Here is an 18,825-nt window from a genome sequence, read left to right on the forward strand (position 1 = left end):
TTCAAACCCCTCAAAGAAGAACAACTCAACAAGGACGTTTCAAGTGAAACCATGGAGTTCAAAGCTAATCCTTGAGCAAAGAAACATCATGAGAGATCAAAACATTACCAAATCACATTACAGAGACGCTCGTCATCACTATGGCCTGCTATACTAAAACATGAAGGTAGTGCCTCTAGCTCTTTTCTACTTATGCCTACAGAGAAGTTCTATTATTTTGTCCCAAGTAAAATTCAAAAGACCCATGGAGTTAAATTTAGACTACAACCCCATTAGAAAACTATGAATTATACTCTGGAAATCTGAAATTGAAAGAGTACGTTGGTCTTGCTATCGAATGGCACACCCATTCTGGAGCTTCAAAATCTTTGGTCAATCTGTATGAAGGGGAATATGAGAATTAGAACATGAATTGAAGTTTGAGGGAAGAAAAAAAAAAAAAAAAAAAAAAAGGTATCTGAAGCCATGAATTTGTTTAACCGCACATGAATTTGGAATCAGACTTTGGTGAAAGATAATATGGCTGGCGTTATCTTAAAGTGAACAATTGGGTCAATTGCTAGGATGAAACTGTGAGCTTCAATGAAACTTCCAAACCAAGAATCATAAGAAAAGAAAGCGCACATGGATCTCTGAGTTAGTCGACGGCGTATAAATATTTAATTAGCATGTGAAGGCGGGGGATGTCTGATGTTGCCTTTGGATGTGTGAAGTACCTGATGTTGCCTCATGAGAACTAAATTCAGACGCCTTTCAAACTAAAACATGAATCTTGGGTCGAGTTCGGCGATAACATTCTGATGGAACTCCTTGTTGGCCCTATTGCATATTAAAACTCAGTTTTTCTGAAACACAAATGGCTTGACTAGATTAATTTGGGTGGATTTTCTACTAAATTAGGGAACAATGATGATAAAAATTATGTTTTTGTTGTGGTGTTGAGGATTGTGATAAAGTTATTTTAATTATTATTATTGTCGTTCGTCTCCGAGTGATAAGTGAAGGCAGTAATATGATGAGTTCGTAAGTTTATAAATTCTGGGTTGAAGGAAGTATGGTCTCGACCAAATATGTGAAAAAGGAAGAGATGGAACAAAAAATCACTTTTGCCCCTAATAATCAAGTCACATGCGTGGCACATGTTTTCATTTAATAGGGATTTGACGGAATTCTAACGGAAGTATCTCAATGACCTGACTTTTAAAGTTTAGGTACCTAATTGATCACTTTGTCTGAGTACTATCGAGTTCGGTTCGAAAAAGTTCAAACCCTACTCATGATAAAAACCCAAAAGAATGTAATGTTTTTGTTCTCTCACAGTTGATAGTCAACAGTTTAAAAAAGAAAAAACAATGTATTCTCGGATCTCCATAAACTATTATCGACCATTAAAGAAAAACTGTTTGGAAATCAAAAGCTTTATGAATCTCTAACCATCTTAACAATGTATTGATGCTTTCATCTTCATATAAACGTAATTATGTATAGTAGCATCAACACAGTTCATATATATCAAAGCTAGGTAATAGAATATTTGTAATGGTATTCTCTAACAAAGTCCACACATTAAAATGAAATCATAGGTAATTGAACAAAAAAAGACACGAACAACTTAGTTCTTCGTTACTTTTTTGTTTTAATCAAGGAAATAACTTTTAAAATTAGACTCAATAAAGTTGATCTTAATCATAATGAACACATCTAGAATACATTACTGGAGTTTTATCAAATGACAAGGAACTTGTACTAATCTAAAGCCATAATGGTTATTACATACTCTTCTGCTGCCATCAACAGACAAAACAAGAAGTTGTGGTAATACTTATAGTGGTACATAGAGATAGGTCAACTCATTGAACATCCAATACTCACTTATTAAAAAAGAGCTTGAAGTCCCCTTCAGTATTACTCCAGAAGATTCACTAGTACTCCATATGTCAAATAGAAAAATAATTTCTTGGATCAAATCTCTGAGATTCCAAATACGAAACCCTAGAAAACTAGAGCCCATTAGTTTGATCCACAAAAAAACCCAAGTTCAGAAACCTCTTTTAAAAGTTTTGGACACCCTAAGCCCCCAATCTGAAGTTTGGGCCCTCATATTGGTTTGGGCACCCAAACTGATTTGGGCCACATAACTATCTTGGGCCCCAAAACTAATTTGGGCAATCCTCCACTTGCTGCACCACCAATTCCTGCCTTTAACTGCGCCCTGGACCTAATCGAACGACAAAGCCATCGCATCGGTTACACTTTCAGGTCGGAGTGTGACGACGCCCATCACTTTGGTATGAGGACTGGAAACTTGTCTCAGCCGGTCACCCAAGGCCTTCAAACCACCTTGATCAGAACCACAGTTCCCCTCGACCGTCAGAATAGGGTCGGAGAATAAGCGATCCCTCCCTGACACAGTATGTGCTCCTCTAACCCATATCAGGTTCGATTTGAGCCGAGCCCTACACAGGCGAATTGTAAAATCTCATTCTCGCACTCATCTAGCTTTAGATTAGACCCCTGATCAATCTCATCCAGATAAACTATTTCACTCCGACGCGAAGCAAACATAGTGATGAAACTCTGAATAATGGATTTGGTGGTCGTTGCATAAGATCGGTGTTAGAGAGCCATCAATAAGTGACTTGAAATTGGTAGATGCTTTATGGACAAAAATAAATAAATAAAAGTGAGTGCTTTACAAAATAGAGCGGGCCTGAGTCTCTTTAGATTTTGTTCGTAATTAAGTCGGTCCATTATATATCATTGTGTAAGGCTTTTTCATGTGCTGCTGAATTGTGGTCATCCTTGACATCTCTAGTCATATGAGAAGTTGCAACTTCATATTTTTTCCGTATTGATGAAGATAAATTCAGGATCTATCGTCCTATTGTTTAGTTATAAATAGGCCTTTTATGATTTCGAATTGTAATGCTTCCCTATCTATAAATTTATCTTCAGATTCAATTAATGATATCTCACTATTATGATAAAATAAAAAAGAAGCTTTTTGACCCACTCGGACACCATATTATGAAGTTAATCTAACCTACCTCCCCAATTTAGTGAATTTACCCCTAAATGGGTTGTAGTGAAAGTGAAAATGAAAATGTAATTTAGTTGATTCTCCTTTCTTATTACTAGATGGAGATAAAACTATTGAAAGGAAATCTGCTGTGCCCAAAATCTCTATCCCTATTCTGTCACAACCAATGTTTAATGTTATTTGTCGCATCATTTCCTACTAACGAATACCTAACACCATTATCGACTATTATTTTTAAATTTTAATTCATTGTTATTTACCCTCCATGTATTCGCAGTAGTCGTCTCTAACTCGTCTCTATTCCTGGAAATCTGTTATGTATGGATTGGTTTATGTGTGTATGGATTCCTGATTCGATTGGATCTGCTCGAGATCTACATGGTGATGGTGGTTAGAGGACATGAAGTTTTCATATTCAGTTCAGCTAGTGTTCTTATGCTTCTGCATCGATTTACAACTGTCACGAGCTGTACAATGGAGCTCTCCTTAATCTGAAGAGGTGTTGCGCCTTGGAGTTATGTGGCAGATCCAATCTCGTTTTATTTGGAATAGTGGTGTTCACCTGGTCAGTTGCTGACCAAAGAATTTATGCTTAACAACCCTCAGATTTACATCTAAGGATGGTTGAACATTATTTTCTTGGTCAATAACTGACCAGGTGAACATTTTCGTAAGTGCTTAACAACGTTAACTTTTATTATTTTATTAATCTTTTCTGTTATCAAACATTTTTTAATTTCAATCTTAAACCACAAATTTTTCTTCGGTTCGTTTTGATCGACCTTACCTCAGCATCCCAGATAAAGCCTTAAGGTTTCATGCGTGGCAAATTGAAAATCCAAAAAAAGTTTGGTCACTCAAGCAATTACCATTCAAATATCCATGGGTATCCACCAGATCTACCCCAATTACACCACTATTATTTGTGCTGACTTCAAATCAGGGGTGCAATAATTAACTAGAGGACTTTGGAATGAGGCTTGATGAGAGAGAAAGAAGGGGATGAAACTTTGATAGCGAAGACAGCTATGAAAAGCCTGACGAATGGAAGAGAAAAATAAGAGATCCAGATTCCAGGAGGCAAAATCTCAGCTTTCTCCTTGAGCTCTCAAATTGTCATATTTCAATCGTGCCAACCCAGTAGTACCAATAAATCCTACATTAACCGTACCAATAAATCCTACATTAACCAACAAATAATCCTGTTCCAAGAAAATATTCACCTGATTAGTTATTGACTAAGAAAATAATGTTCAACCACTCTTAGATTTACATCAAAGGGCAAAGATAATAATTATTAAGTTAAGGTGTTTTATTTTTTACCCTTAGATGTAAATCTTAGGATTGTTAAACATAAAATCTTTGATCAACAACTAACCAGGTAAACACCACTAAAAAAAAAAAAAATGTGGCAATATTTTACTTACAGAAGTTAGTGACTTAACTATGGCAATATGAGGCACCTAGCTAACGTTACGAACAAGTGGCCATATAAATATAGATAACGAGCATGAATGGCAGGCATGCCCCACGATTGAAGGGACAACAGTCAAGACTACAGACCCATAACCTTTCTTTGCAATTAATAATGGACTTGTGTATTGAAGGGATCCCATTTCTTCGCGCAATTGCCAAAATAAAAATAAAACAATAATTGTCAAAGTAAACAACGAAGAATTTAGCGCGGAGGGGGGGTGTCGCTGCGTCTTTGGCGCGGTACTGTGCTGGACTTCGGGTAAAAAGATCATTGCGTGCCTCCTTGTGGTCCTTCCCAGTACCTCCTTTTCTAAAAAAAAAAAAAAAAATAAAAAAAAAGAAGAATTTAGGGTCATGCGGATAGTGGGTAACTGGTTGATTAGGTCAGACTATATCCACTCCCATCGTAAAAGATAGTCCGTAATTCAAATCAACCGCAACCCCAGTGATGTGACCAAAACCACCCACTAAGCTTTAAAAAGTTGTTGTGCAATTGAAGCACGCAATACCCTAAATAAAATAAAGTGATGGCGCTATAAACAAGAAAAAAAAGTCATATCGTAAGTTCGTAACAACTAAAAAATAAAAAATACTAATGATTTGTAGCAAAATATTGATCTTTTCTCTGTTCACTCCACTAAAATACTAAAAGTACTTGTCTTTTCACATCATCACACCATTTGCATAATTATCATAAAAAAGTGGCGCAATGTAAAGTCTGTCATTGAAATCAAGCGCCCTTCCTGGCTTGGAGCCAATACCAAAAGTTACCAAATATCCAGTAAGTTTAGGCCTGCATCAGCTTGACTTGTCATTTCGAGTACTCATAGTCACCCTTTTCAAACGGCTGGGATGAATTGCAAATTCAACCCCTAGCAGAGCATCCGAGTAGTAATTTGACTAATTTCTAATATCCGTGACAGCAAAAAGCTCATCGTGTCTTGAAATAACACCAAATCCCCAAAGCCCTAGGAAGGAATAACATCCAATGTCATTAAATTTTTGCCCCTTTGGGAAGAAAAGTCTAATTTATAAAAATTAAATTATTGCACCCATATATAGTAGGGAGAAATATCACTTTGGTCATCGAACTATGGCTCGTTCGACACTTTGGTCATCCAACTTTTAAAAACTTCATTTTGGTCATCGAACTATATCACCGTATATCACTTTGGTCATTCCGTCAATTTTCTCCGTTTTCTCTGTTAATTCTAGGAGTATTTTGGAGATGAAATGTTTTACCCACCATTTTTATAACTTAATCCAATTTTCCCCGCCTAAACATAAAACTTCATCCAATTTTGCCAACTTTTCCCTCCTTTTATTCATGCATTCATCATCAGTAATCAAAGCATACAACAGAGAAAAATAATCAAGTCAGAGAATGATTCAAAGGGAGGGAATATAAGAGGAAGAAAAATATTGATTTAATAAATCAAGGAATTATAAAAGGAGGGAAAAGTTGGCAAAATTGGATGGAGTTTTATGTTTAGACGGAAAAAGTTGGATTAAGTTAAAAAAATGGCGAGTAAAACTTTAAATCTCTAAAATACCCTTGGAGTTAACAGAAAAAACAAACGGAATGACCAAAGTGATATGCGATGATAAAGTTCGATGACCAAAATGAAGTTTTTAAAAGTTGGATGACCAAAGTGTCGAGCGAGCCATAGTTCGATGACCAAAGTGATATTTCTGCCTATATAGTAATGAAATTCAATTATAATTTACAATTTTTTTTTGGAAACCCAACCTAACTTGGAAGCTCAGCCCGACGCTTGGTTTCATTTATTATATTAATATTAGAATTTTACAACGGGAGGACATAAAACCTGAACCCTGCTACAGAGAAACAACTACAATAACCCTGGTAGAAAAAATACTGAATAATAGCAAGCGTCTCATGTAACCAAATCTTATCAAGTGCACTCCAACTAGTAGACTAGTAAATGGACTGAATTTGGATCGGATCGACCAAAATCCAAATCCGTTTACTTCAAAAAAGAATTGATCCAAACCCGCTCCGTTAACCTAGCGGATCATTGATAGCTCGATCCAAATCGGTATCCACCGGATTAACGAATATCCGATCCGCTAATCCGACCCGTTTATAATTTTAAATATTTTAAAATTTTAAATATAATAATATTAAATTTATATCATGATACCTCATAAGTTATTAATAAAATATTAAAACAACATGAAAAATATCAACAAAAGTAGAATTACATTATCAAAATTCTTAATGCTTCTTGGAATCTTGGGTGATGGATTGTCCATTAGATTTATGCAAAAAATTTGTATTAGAAAATCTTTATATTTTATATTATATATATATTTTTTAAAATAATATATTAATAAAAATAATATTTTATTATTACGAAAACGGGTCGGATCATTAACGGATCGGATCGACCTAAATCCATATTTGATCCGTTAAATAAACGGGTTAACGGATTCGGATCATTAACGGATCAAAATTTTCATTCCAAACCAATCCAATCGCCATGGATCTGGAGCGGGTTTGGATCAAAATCCGGTCCATTTACAGGTCTACCAACTAGTAAGCTGAGTTAACCTATCCGCTACACCATTTGCTTCACGGTAAATGTATCGAATTCTAAGTAACTGAAAAGCACTAAGATAATCCTTACAATCATCTAAAACTCGACTTACCTCAGATAAAATTTTCTCCTTATTATTGAGAGCAGCGATCAGAATGGCAGAATCGTTTTCAATATCAAGTCTCACTTTTCCCAGATTCTCAACTACTGGTCTGGTTGCAGGAATAAGCTGAATAAGTCCCTTGTAATTGTATCAATGATAATAGCCAATACGATCTCAGTCACGTCCCATATGGCCACATTAATGATGCAACTTGACTCGTTCCCCTGGGAGAATTCTCAACGTGTATGTATGGATCACTAGGAAAATTAAACAATGGACCAAGCAGTCCAAATTTCTCCATCTCTTAGGATACCAACAAGGCAACACGTAACAGAAAAAACCACACTCCAAGAACTCAAGAAGTAAGGTTCTAGGAAACTACAACAGTCCGTAGCTATCTGGAATTGAGTCCTAGTAGTTTTTAGTTTCAAATGCAGCTGTTCTTGTTTTTCATATTAACTTACTTGATGAGAGTCTTCGATCATAGAAAATATACCACATAGAATGACTAGCTTAATAAGATAAGTTACTTATCTTCCAACAATAAATAACTAGCTACATGTTTTAATGACCAACCATCGATTTGGAACGTGGAAATAGATTGGATGATGATCTAAACCTTTTAGGTGAGAAAAGCAAATTACGATCAAGTTAGTAGGGACAAGCTTCCTACCAGTTTTCTTTTTCATTAAGATCTGAAACCTCTAATATCCTTTGTCTTTTGAAAAATGAAGCTAAACTTTATAAATTCGATATAGATGATACAGCTAATGACTTAAAAGACTCGGACTTTATCGTATTGGCTTCTGTTGGTCTAACTATATTCATCATCCACCAATAAATGCAGATAATAAGCCTCACTAATTAACCGGGATAATCCTCAGATACCTCGCAATGGATTGAAATACGTACGTGATTCCAGTCGAACCCATCCGTTTTTTGATCTGGATTTGAAGTCCCCTTCATTTTCAAGTTTGACCATTTGATTTTGCTTTGACGGAAAAATTTGTCCAAGTTACAAGGTTGAAGGAGGCTTCTGTAAAAAAAGAAAAAAAACAAAAATTGTTGAACGAGGCTGCTCCTAAGATTGAGGTATCCTCTGCGTTTGTGTTCATTTGCGATCGCCTTTCTAATTGGTCCACGTGTTGTTCTTCTTAGCTATCTGCTCTTTTGATTGGTCCAAATTGTTATATCGTTCAGCCGCTCGCTGTTTTTATTGGTCGAGACTGGTCGGTCAAATATGGGGAGACGCAGAGGACCAAGTAGCATTCTATATGCTAGGGGCAGTTTTGTAACTGGACTCTGACAACCTAAAGGGCGCTCGCTCTACCAATATAAATAGGTTAAACTACCCAAAGCCTCAAAAGACATAATCTCTTCTCTTCCCTCTCCCCTTCTACTCTCTCTCCATAATCTCTTCTTTTCTCTCTTCCCTGTCTTTCAATCTCCGGAGACTAGAAAATTTGATGGTGGTGGTGGTGGTTGTTCAAATTGAACAAGGGGGAGTTGGATGAAGAAAGGGTTTGTTGTTAATCAACAAATCCTTTGTTGGTCCAATTCCCTTGTTTTTGTTCATTCGTTGGTTGTTCAAATTGAACAAGAGGGAGTTGGATCCCTTGTTTTTGTTCATTTGTATGATTTGTCCAAAGCCCCCTTCTTCAATAGCTGCATCAAATGTGAGGACTTTATTTATTTATTATTATTATTTTTTGAACAAGTGGGAATTGGATGAAGGAAGCCCTTTGTTAATCCAAAACTCTTTTGTTTTTTGTTCAATTTATCCAAAGCGAAGAAGCATAAAAGGTGAAGACTTTATTCATCTGATTGAATAAAAGGGAATTGGATGAAGAAAGGTTTTGTTATTGTTAATCAACAAGCCCTTTGTTAATCCAAAACCCTCTTTTTGTTCAATTCATCCAAAGCCCCTTCTTCAATTGATGCACAAAAGGTTAAGACTTTGTTCATCTGATACCAATTTTGATTAGCGTCGTTTATTCTTGGTTTAGTACCAACGCAATAAGCGATTTCGGAGATCATCTAGAAACGTAAGTTGTCGTTTCTCCCTTTCTCTTTGGGCTTTGGGCTTTTTTTACAAGCCAGGCCCGGGCGATTCATAGAACCCCAAAAGCTCCAGTATATATACAATTTTCTCTGCAAGTTTTATCCACGTCCCCTAACCCTAATTTCAGAGACTTCCAGAATGTCGAAGAAACCTTCGTCTTCCGAAGCACGCCCTCATCGGGAAATCCTTGAACGGATGTCGGATTCTCCAGACTCCGACGAGGAGACTCAGATCGGAGCACCCTGTCGCCCTAGACAGGTCGCTCGCCCCGGCGTGGCTGTTTCTTGCGCTCGGATCAGAGTTTCTCGCCCTCCGACCGGCGGTTCTTGCGCACATGCCGGCGGTTCTTTTCACCTCAAGCCTGTTGGGGGATCTCCTCCCGCCGCACCTGCTGGATCTCCTCCCCCCGCCCCTGCCGGATCTCCACCACCCTCTCGGGCCACAGGGGCACCACTCGCTCGGGCCGCAGGGACGCCCTCAGAGTGAGCGCGGGGTGCACCCTCGGAGCGAGCGCGTGCAGGCTCAGGCTCAGGCTTAGGCTCACTGGAAGGATTCAGAAGAATCCTGATCAGACGGCCGCCAACGCGCCCGTGGTGGAAATGCCTAGGAAAATGGTATGGCCATTGGATTATCTGGATTATGATACATAATTAATACTATATATGTTAATTTTGTGTTATGAATTTGAGTTGAACCTTGGTTTGGAGTAGCTCCCTGAGTTTGTGTTTCTATTATTGTTGCCTCTAGTCCTTGAATTGTTGTTGTTTGGAAACTGTATTTACTTGTGATTAAAGACCACCTATTTCCTGTGTGAAACATACTACTAGAATAATGTCATTAGACATCACCGTTATTAAATCGGTCAGGATTGCACCTGATGTTAAAAACCGTGCTAACATCAGTTTGTGAAAAAACCGATTTCTATTGTTATTATGGACATCAGTCACCAACTAAAACGATGAGAAAAGTTTCGTTGGAAAATTTTTAAAAAACGCGGAGGGACTAAGTTTAAAAAATTTGAGAATGCGGGGACCAATTATTTCATTCCCCCCCAACACTTAGTATTTTTTTCCGCTTTCTCTAAAATTTCGAACCCTAGCTAATAACGATCGACTCTCACAGTTATACTTCAGCAGCTCGAACCTTGTCGGCAAACCTCCTTCTCCAAGCTGACCTGCGTCGAGTCCCGACCTCCTTCTCCAACCTAAGCTGACTGGAGCCGCCTCCAATCTTACCTCGAGTCCTCGACCTCGCTCTCTGACCCCGAGTTCCCCTGCCTCGCTCTCTGACCCCGAGTCCCCGATCTCGTTCTCCAGACCTCGAGCTTGAGATCCGATCTAACCTCGAGCTTATTAGCCTACCTGAGCTTGTCATTCTCCAACGTCTAGTCTCGTAGGTCCTCTCTCTCTCTCTTTTCTTGGTGACCACTAATACTGATTTTCTGTTCTGTTTTGATCTAAAGTTCAGTCTTTTTTGTTTAATTCTTGTGTATTTGAGTTGGGTTTGTCTTTGAATGGCTTAAATGTGTGGTATTTTGAGCTGGTGCATGTTGATTGTGTTTGATTTTATTTCTTACACATGTTGGTTGTCAATCTGCAGAGGAAGATCGTAGATTGAAGGTTTTCAAGAAGGAGTGGTTTGAAGGCAAGGACTGTCTTGACATTGGCTGCTATTCTAGGGTCATCACTATACAAATCGGTAGTTATTCTTGCTTATAATGATCGTCATTGTGTGTTATGAGTTTATTAGCTATGGTTTATTGTAATTTTCCTCTTCTTCTAGTCAAATGGAAAGAAGAGCATCAATCTGGGTATTTGATTGTCCATTCTGTTCTTTTTTTCCTTCTGAATTCTCATGCATTGGTTTGTTGCTTTTATTATAGTGGTTTGATGCTATTCTTTGGTTTTCATTGTAGTGGTTTGATGCTGTTCTGCATCTACCTGGGAAGAGTACTGCTGTCGTCTTTGAGTTTTGGATAATAGGATTTTGAATAGAGACAAGCAGAGAGGATATTTAGTTTTTGGGGTAAGTTGAGGATTTTGGTGTTGTTTATTTTGATGTTTACGTTATCTCATCACATGCACACACCTTGATGGAAGTAAACATAAAGGGTAATTACTAATTTGAATGTTGGCTTCTGCTCTATTCATTGTTCTTTTAGTGGTCAATAACAATCAGTTAGGAACATTTGGTTTTGTTATGAACCTTGATGTTGGATATGAACAGAAAGAAAGAAGAAGAAAAGCTATGTCTGGGAAATAGATACATTTCAGTTTTCAAACACTGCCATTCCATGACTTGATAAGCATGATAGAAATGGTTTCAACATGGGATTTGTTGTTGTCATCTATGATTGTGATTTCTGACCTTGAAGTAGTCTGTTCTGCTAAGTCCTGTAGTCTCTATTGCTTTCATTCTGGTGTTCTGCATTTCTATTTTTCCTTTTCAGCCACAATTTATTATCTGCTTTTTATTGGTTGGGCATGAACAAAATATAGTCAAATACCAAAGTTTCATAAGTTTCTTTACTTGCTGTGCAAAACCTTCTCTTTTCGTACATCCAAAAGGTTTCAGGAAACAATCTGACATGTCATCTATGCTAGATTCACAGTTCTATATTACAAGTAACAGATTAAGGGAACCAAAATAAACTTGGAACTTGGAATTCAGCTGTTGTGCTTTATGAGTTCCTTGCAGCTTTGTATTTTAATTCTTGGTGCCTTTTTCTCTTCCATTGAAACTTAATGACCTCATGAACTTACATTTTTCAAATATTTCTGGGGTCGCATAACTCGTATGTGGTTTTGCATGGTCAAATTATTTCACACATAAAGCAGCCGAAAAGGCCAATCACATTTTGGAATTTCCAGAATTTATGAGGGCTGGCGGGCTACCCTATATCATAAACTAAAGTTTTATTATGACTTTTCAGGTCAGCTGAATAGCAAGGAGAGGTAGTTGGCAGTAGCAGTTTTGGGAAGGGCTAATCCTTGTTGACGCTTCCATAGTCAGGTTAGATTTTCATTATTTTCGCACTGCTCTTCGGTATTGTTTATATGAATTATTGATTTCCAGTTTGTTGTTTGATGTCATGACTTGATTGATCGAGTGTTTTCTTTTTAATTTTTTTTTTTAAATGTTTCAGTCATGGATAAATCTTGGATTAATGAAGATAGGAACACTTTAAAGTATGAAATGGGTGTTGAAACTTTCTTGATTTTTGCTGAAGAAAATGTCATTGACCCTAAAAGAATTCCATGCCCTTGCTCAAGATGTGTAAACTTTCAAATGAAGTCGATTAAAGTCATTAGGGGACACCTGTTTGATTATGGCTTTAGTTTGAGCTACACAAATTGGATTTGGCATGGAGAACCTACTTTGTCCTCCTGTGCCAGTGTACCTATTGGCCCCCCTCCAGACCCTCAATTTTATTCCGAAACTGTTAATATGTGTGAAGCTGCCTTCAATTAAGGTGATTATGATAAGGAGTCGTATGAGTTCAGTAGGTTTGTTGAGGAAGCAGAAAGCCCATTATTTGACAATAGTGAACACACTAAGTTAGAAGCATTAGCGCAACTTCACAATTTGAAAGCTAGGTTTGGTATGAGTGATACTTGTTTTTCTGAGTTACTCGCCACTGTTAGGTCTTTGCTTCCGAAAGATAATGTATTGCCTCAAACTCTGTATGAGGCAAAGAAAACTCTCTCCAATTTGGGCCTGCAATATGAGAAAATACATGCATGTCCTAATGACTACATATTGTTTAGGAAAGAGTTTTCTAATGCAACTATTTGTCCCAAGTATGGTCTCTCTCGTTGGAAGCTGAAGAATGATAAATCTGTAAAAGTGGGGCAACCAGCCAAAGTCTTGTGGTACTTTCCTATAATTCCCAGATTTAAGTGCTTGTATAAATCTGCTTCAGTGGCTGAAATGCTTACCTGGCATGAAGACAAGCGAACTCAAGATGGATACATGCGCCATCCAGCCGATTCTCCTGCTTGGAAGTTGGTTGATTATAAGTGGCCTGAATTCGCTTCTGAATCAAGAAATCTGAGGTTAGCATTATCAGCTGATGGTATTAATCCACATAGCTCTATGAGTAGTAGATATAGTTGCTGGCCCGTAATATTGGTGACGTATAATCTTCCTCCATGGTTATGCATGAAGAGGAAGTTTATGATGTTATCTTTATTAATTTCTGGTCCAAAACAGCCAGGCAATGACGTAGATATCTACTTAGATCCATTGATTGATGATTTGCGATCTTTGTGGGATGGGGTTAGTGATGTCTATGATGCACATAGGAAAGAATACTTCACTCTTAGAGCTGTTTTATTGTTGACCATAAATGATTTTCCCCCATATGGAAACTTATCGGGGTGCACCATAAAAGGGTACAAAGCATGTCCAATATGCAGCGACAAAACTTCTGCCGTGCATTTGGCCCATAGTAGAAAAATGTCTTATGGCAGCCACCGTAAGCATTTGCCACGCCATCATCCATATAGGAGACAAAAGAAGGCATTTAAGAATGAGCAAGAATTCGAAGTTGCACCAGCACCACTATCCGGAGAGCAAGTGTTGAAGAGACTTGAGCATCTAAACTATGAGTTCGGGAAGGGAAAAAAGAAGAAGAACTCGGCTGGAAATGGAGCTGGTCCTTCTTGTTGGAAGAAAAAGTCAATTTTCTTTAACTTGGAGTATTGGAAGTCGCTTCATGTTCACCATGCTCTTGATGTGATGCATATTGAGAAGAATGTTTGCGAAAGTTTGATTGGTACTTTGTTAAACATGCCTTTTAAAACAAAAGATAGTGTTGTTGCCCGCTTAGATATGGTTCAAATGGGTGTAAGAGTTGATTTGGGTCCGAAAATTGGGGAGAAAAGAACATATTTACCTGCTGCCCCATATACTATGTCGAGGGCGGAGAAGATAAAAATATGCACTTCTCTATTGTTTATGAAGGTCCCTGATGGTCATTCATCAAATATCAAAAATCTAGTTTCCATGGATGATTTGAAATTGTATGGATTGAAGTCTCATGATTTCCACATGTTGATGCAACAATTGCTTCTCGTGGCCATCCGTTCGGTGCTTCCCAAACATGTCATAATTTCTATAATGAGGCTGTGCTTCTTCTTTAATGCTTTGTGCACCAAGGTGGTCGATGTGTCCAAGTTGGATAAGCTTCAATCTGATTTGGTGTTGACTTTGTGTGAGCTGGAGAAGATATTTCCTCCGTCCTTTTTCGATATAATGGTACATCCCACTGTGCACCTAGTTAGAGAAGTTCGATTATGTGGCCCTGTTTATTATAGATGGGTGTACCCATTTGAACGATTTATGAAAGTACTAAAGGGCTATGTTCGCAATCGTTTTCATCCTGAGGGTTGCATAGCTGAGAGCTATCTTGGAGAAGAATCTGTTGAGTTTTGCTCGGAGTTTTTACAACAATGTAGTTCAGTTGGTGTTCCTAAGGGTCCATCTAAGCTCTCTTGCCCACTTTCGGGTGCGAAGCTGAAGTCAGTAGATGAAGAAGTCAGAGACCAGGCACATCTTCATGTGTTGTTCAATAATGCTGAGGTGGATCCATATAGAAAGTAAGTACTTTCAGCCAAGTATGATTTCACCCGCATCTTCTTCGAATATTTTTATAAGCACATTTCTGATTTTATAACTCTTGTTGTAGCGCACATAAGGAGATTGTGGAGCAGCTTTGGGGAGGGAAGAAGAAGAGCAAAAAGTGGCTACAAAGTGAGCACAATCGTACCTTTGCCGATTGGTTTCAATCCAAGGTGTCCGCTGAACTTAAGGAAAAACCTAACAATGTTACTCAAACAGTGAGGTGGCTGGCTGGAAAACCGAGTTTTACAGTTTTTACTTATGAAGCCTATCGATATAATGGAGTTAAATACTTCACAAAGCACTGGGACAACGCTAGAGCTGTCCAAAATAGTGGGGTGTCCTTGGTGGCTAAGACAATGCAACTATCGAGTGCCAAGGATAAAAATCCAGTGGAGAGTGATATGACTTTTTATGGGTTTATTGAAGAGATTTGGGAGCTCGATTATCATGATTTCAAAGCACCTTTGTTTTTGTGTCGATGGGCAGAAAATGAAAAAGGAATTAAACAAGATGAGTTTGGTTTCACATTGGTCAACCTTAATCGACAAGGCCACAAAAAAGATAAATTTGCTTCTGCTGGTCAAGTGAAGCAAGTTTTCTATGTTGAAGATCCCCTTGATGCCGACTGGTCAGTAGTGTTAACTACCCCAAATAGAGATTATCATGATTCGTTCTATGACGATGATCTAGGGGACACCACCATGGAACATCAACCATTCTGTGCCAAAATTCCATATTGTGATGAAGATGAAAATGAGGATGATTCTGCTTACATAAGAGAGAATGTTGAGGGGTTTTGGGTTGACTAGTTCACCGCTCCAAGAGAGTAAGATGTGAAAATTTGTATGGTATTTGCTGCTGAACACTTTGTTATTTCTTTTTTATATGAATTTGGACAAATATGTGATATATATATATATATGGTATATATGGTATTTGATGGTATTTGTTGCTGAACACTTTGTTCTATCATACTATACTTTCCTCCTTTGTTTCCCTTATATAACATTTTATTTATCAATTTTCGGTATATTTCAGGTAGCAATGGGTTCCAAGAAGGGAATTCGAAAGTCACCAAGAGGCAAAAAATTAAAGAGAAAAGCTGATCTGGAGACTTCTCAACCTGAGACTGATGAAGTGCTTGAAGAAAAAGAAGAATCTGTATCAGCTGACACTATCACGAGCACCGAATCAGTCAAAACCAGAGGGAAGCGTAATGTGGTAGCACTGTACAAGGTCTTGGTCAAGAAAGCTTTGGGAAAAAAGTTTAAAGTATCATACACCGAGACGGGCAATCCAAATGGAAGAATAAGACACACTCTACAGTTTTACATAGGAATGTTGGCGCGGACCAAGGTGCCCATCAATATTGTAAGCTGGCCCGAAGTGGATGATGACTTGAAGGATAAACTTTGGCTCGATGTTCAGGTAAATTGACTTGGTATTCATTGTCATTGAAATGCTGCTGTTCAGAAACTGTAGAGTGAGTTTAGTTCAGTTATCTTGATGTGCTGTCTTGATGCTGATGAGCTTCTTTCATTGAGATGCTATGTATGAGTTGTTTGTTCATTTATATTGATGTCCTATTGTATTTGAAATGCTGCTGATGGATAGTTTAGTCTATTTATTGTACTTCATTTGATACACTAAGCTGAAGTCATTTCATGCTTTTATGATATTTGCATAGGAAACATTCAATGTAGCCCCTGAAAGCAAGAAACTGGTATTGACATCTGTTAGCACTAAATGGAGAGCATTCAAGACCATGTTAACACGAAAATATGTGCTCCCATACTTGGGAAAGAAGAAGAAGTTGAGAAAGCCACCGAGTCAATACAATTTTGTTGGGAGGGAGCCATGGAAGGATTTTGTAAAAGAGAGGACTACCGAAAAATGGCTGGTATGATAGAATATATGTATAAGCATCTTATGCATTTATGCTTTCTATGTGACAGAGACAATTAGTGGGGTAATTGTTTTTTTATTATTTTTTTTACTGCAGCAACTTCATAATGAACAAAGTGAACGAGTTAAGAAGAGAAAATATCATCACCGATTATCAAGAAAAGGATATATTGGACTAGAGGAGGAGCTGGTTGTAATCTTGTGCCATTTTTTTAAGCTTTTTTCCTATTTTTGATGAGCTTAATGAAATATGTTAAACTGAATTGTATAGTGTATTTATTAGCTAATAGTTTTAATCTTTTCACAAAGAAAGACTTTGCCCGAAGGAGAGGTCATTGATCGTGCAATTATGTGGAAGAAAGCCCGTCAACAAAAAGATGGGGACATAGATGAGGAGGCTAGAGCTGTGGCCACAAAGATAGTAAGTATTTTCCTCCATGGTTTTTTTTACCCATGCTGCTGATTATTAGAAAGAATTCTAGTAAGTTGTTCAAATTTTAGTTTATTACCTCGTGTAACTTATATTTTTTGTGGTATCTTATTAGGATGATTTGTTGGAAAAGAAAAGTAAGGGTGAGCTTGAGATCTCAGGGAGTAGTGATATTCTTTCTCAAGCATTAGAAACTCCTGAACACTCGGGTAGGGTGAGAGGCGTTGGAGGCTTCGTCAATCCCTCAACCTACTTTAAGATGCCAAAGCAGAAAAGAATTAGAATTACCAAGGCAGAATTACTAGCACGTGATAGAGAGCGTGATCGTGAATTGGAAGAGACAAAGAAAATGCTCGCTGCACAGCAAGCAAGGACAGGAGCGTTTACATCAAAAGATTGCTCAATTAGAAGCGCTAATAACAGGGAAGACACCTTACACTCCACCTTTGAATGCGCATGTTGTAGGAGAGAATATAATTTCTCCTATATCGGATAAAGGGAGTTTCCAAGATAAAACAAGAAATACCTCCAATATTCTTGATGAACCGAAGGTGAAAGAAGATGTTGACGACTGCGAGGTTGTTCCTTCCCCTACTAAAATGGTAAAAATATATTTTCTGATGCAATTCCAGTATTTTACATTTTATTGAATTTCTGTAATATATTTTTATTGGGTATTTTTGGCATATGGTTCTTCATGTAGGGTGGCACATGTGAGTTAGCAGTGGACACCATTAGCAACATAGTTGCTTTTGGTACTGTATTCGAGGAAGAGGATGTCAGTAGGGTGATACACGGAGTTCCAATGAAGGAGGGGTGTGTTAGGGTGTCTGTGGATGGTGTCATTCAAGAGGAAGCACGACTTCCTTTCCAGTGGGTGATGAGATGGAATTGGTTGGCCAAGCTGTTGGAAGTCATGTGGCTTGGCCTGAGGAGCTTGTTATTCGAAGAGTGAATAAGGTAAAGACCTAAATCGGATCAGTTTGATTTTGCCACTGTAAGATGTGCATGAGTGTTGAGTTTGATTTAATAGGATCAGTTTGATTTTGCCGCTGTAGGATGTGCAAATTAAAGTCAGTTTTGATTAAAGAATGATGTGATTTGCATATTGTGGCTACAAAGTGAGTGTTGAGTTATTGAATGTGTTTATTTAGTAGGAGCTTGTTATTCGAACAGTGAATAAACTAAAGAATAAATCTGATTTGCATATATATTGTTGTTTGAAGTGAGTGTTGAGTTTGATTTAGTAGGATCAGTTTGATTTTGCCACTGTAGGATGTGCAAATTGAAGTCAGTTTTGATTAAAGAATGATGTGATTTAATTTCTATGCTGACAGAAGCCAAAGAAAAGAAAGATGGATTTTGTCAAACAACTGTTCGACAAAGCTGAGCTAAATCCGTTTGTGCCCAAGCGTTGCAAGTTGTTGTTCAAGTATGCCAAGACTATTATGAGCCAAACCAATGAGTCGATAAGCACAGTGTTGGATGATAGTGTCTTTGGGGTACAGAAACAGCTATTCATATTGACTGAGAATGTCATTGATCTCTTAGAAATGAATAAGATTGGTCAAGGAGTGATAGCAGCATCTATGGCGTAAACACCTTACTCGACACCAAAAGCTT

The sequence above is a fragment of the Rosa chinensis genome, chromosome 4 (genome assembly GCF_002994745.2).
Source record: "Rosa chinensis cultivar Old Blush chromosome 4, RchiOBHm-V2, whole genome shotgun sequence".
Taxonomy (NCBI): Eukaryota; Viridiplantae; Streptophyta; class Magnoliopsida; order Rosales; family Rosaceae; genus Rosa; species Rosa chinensis.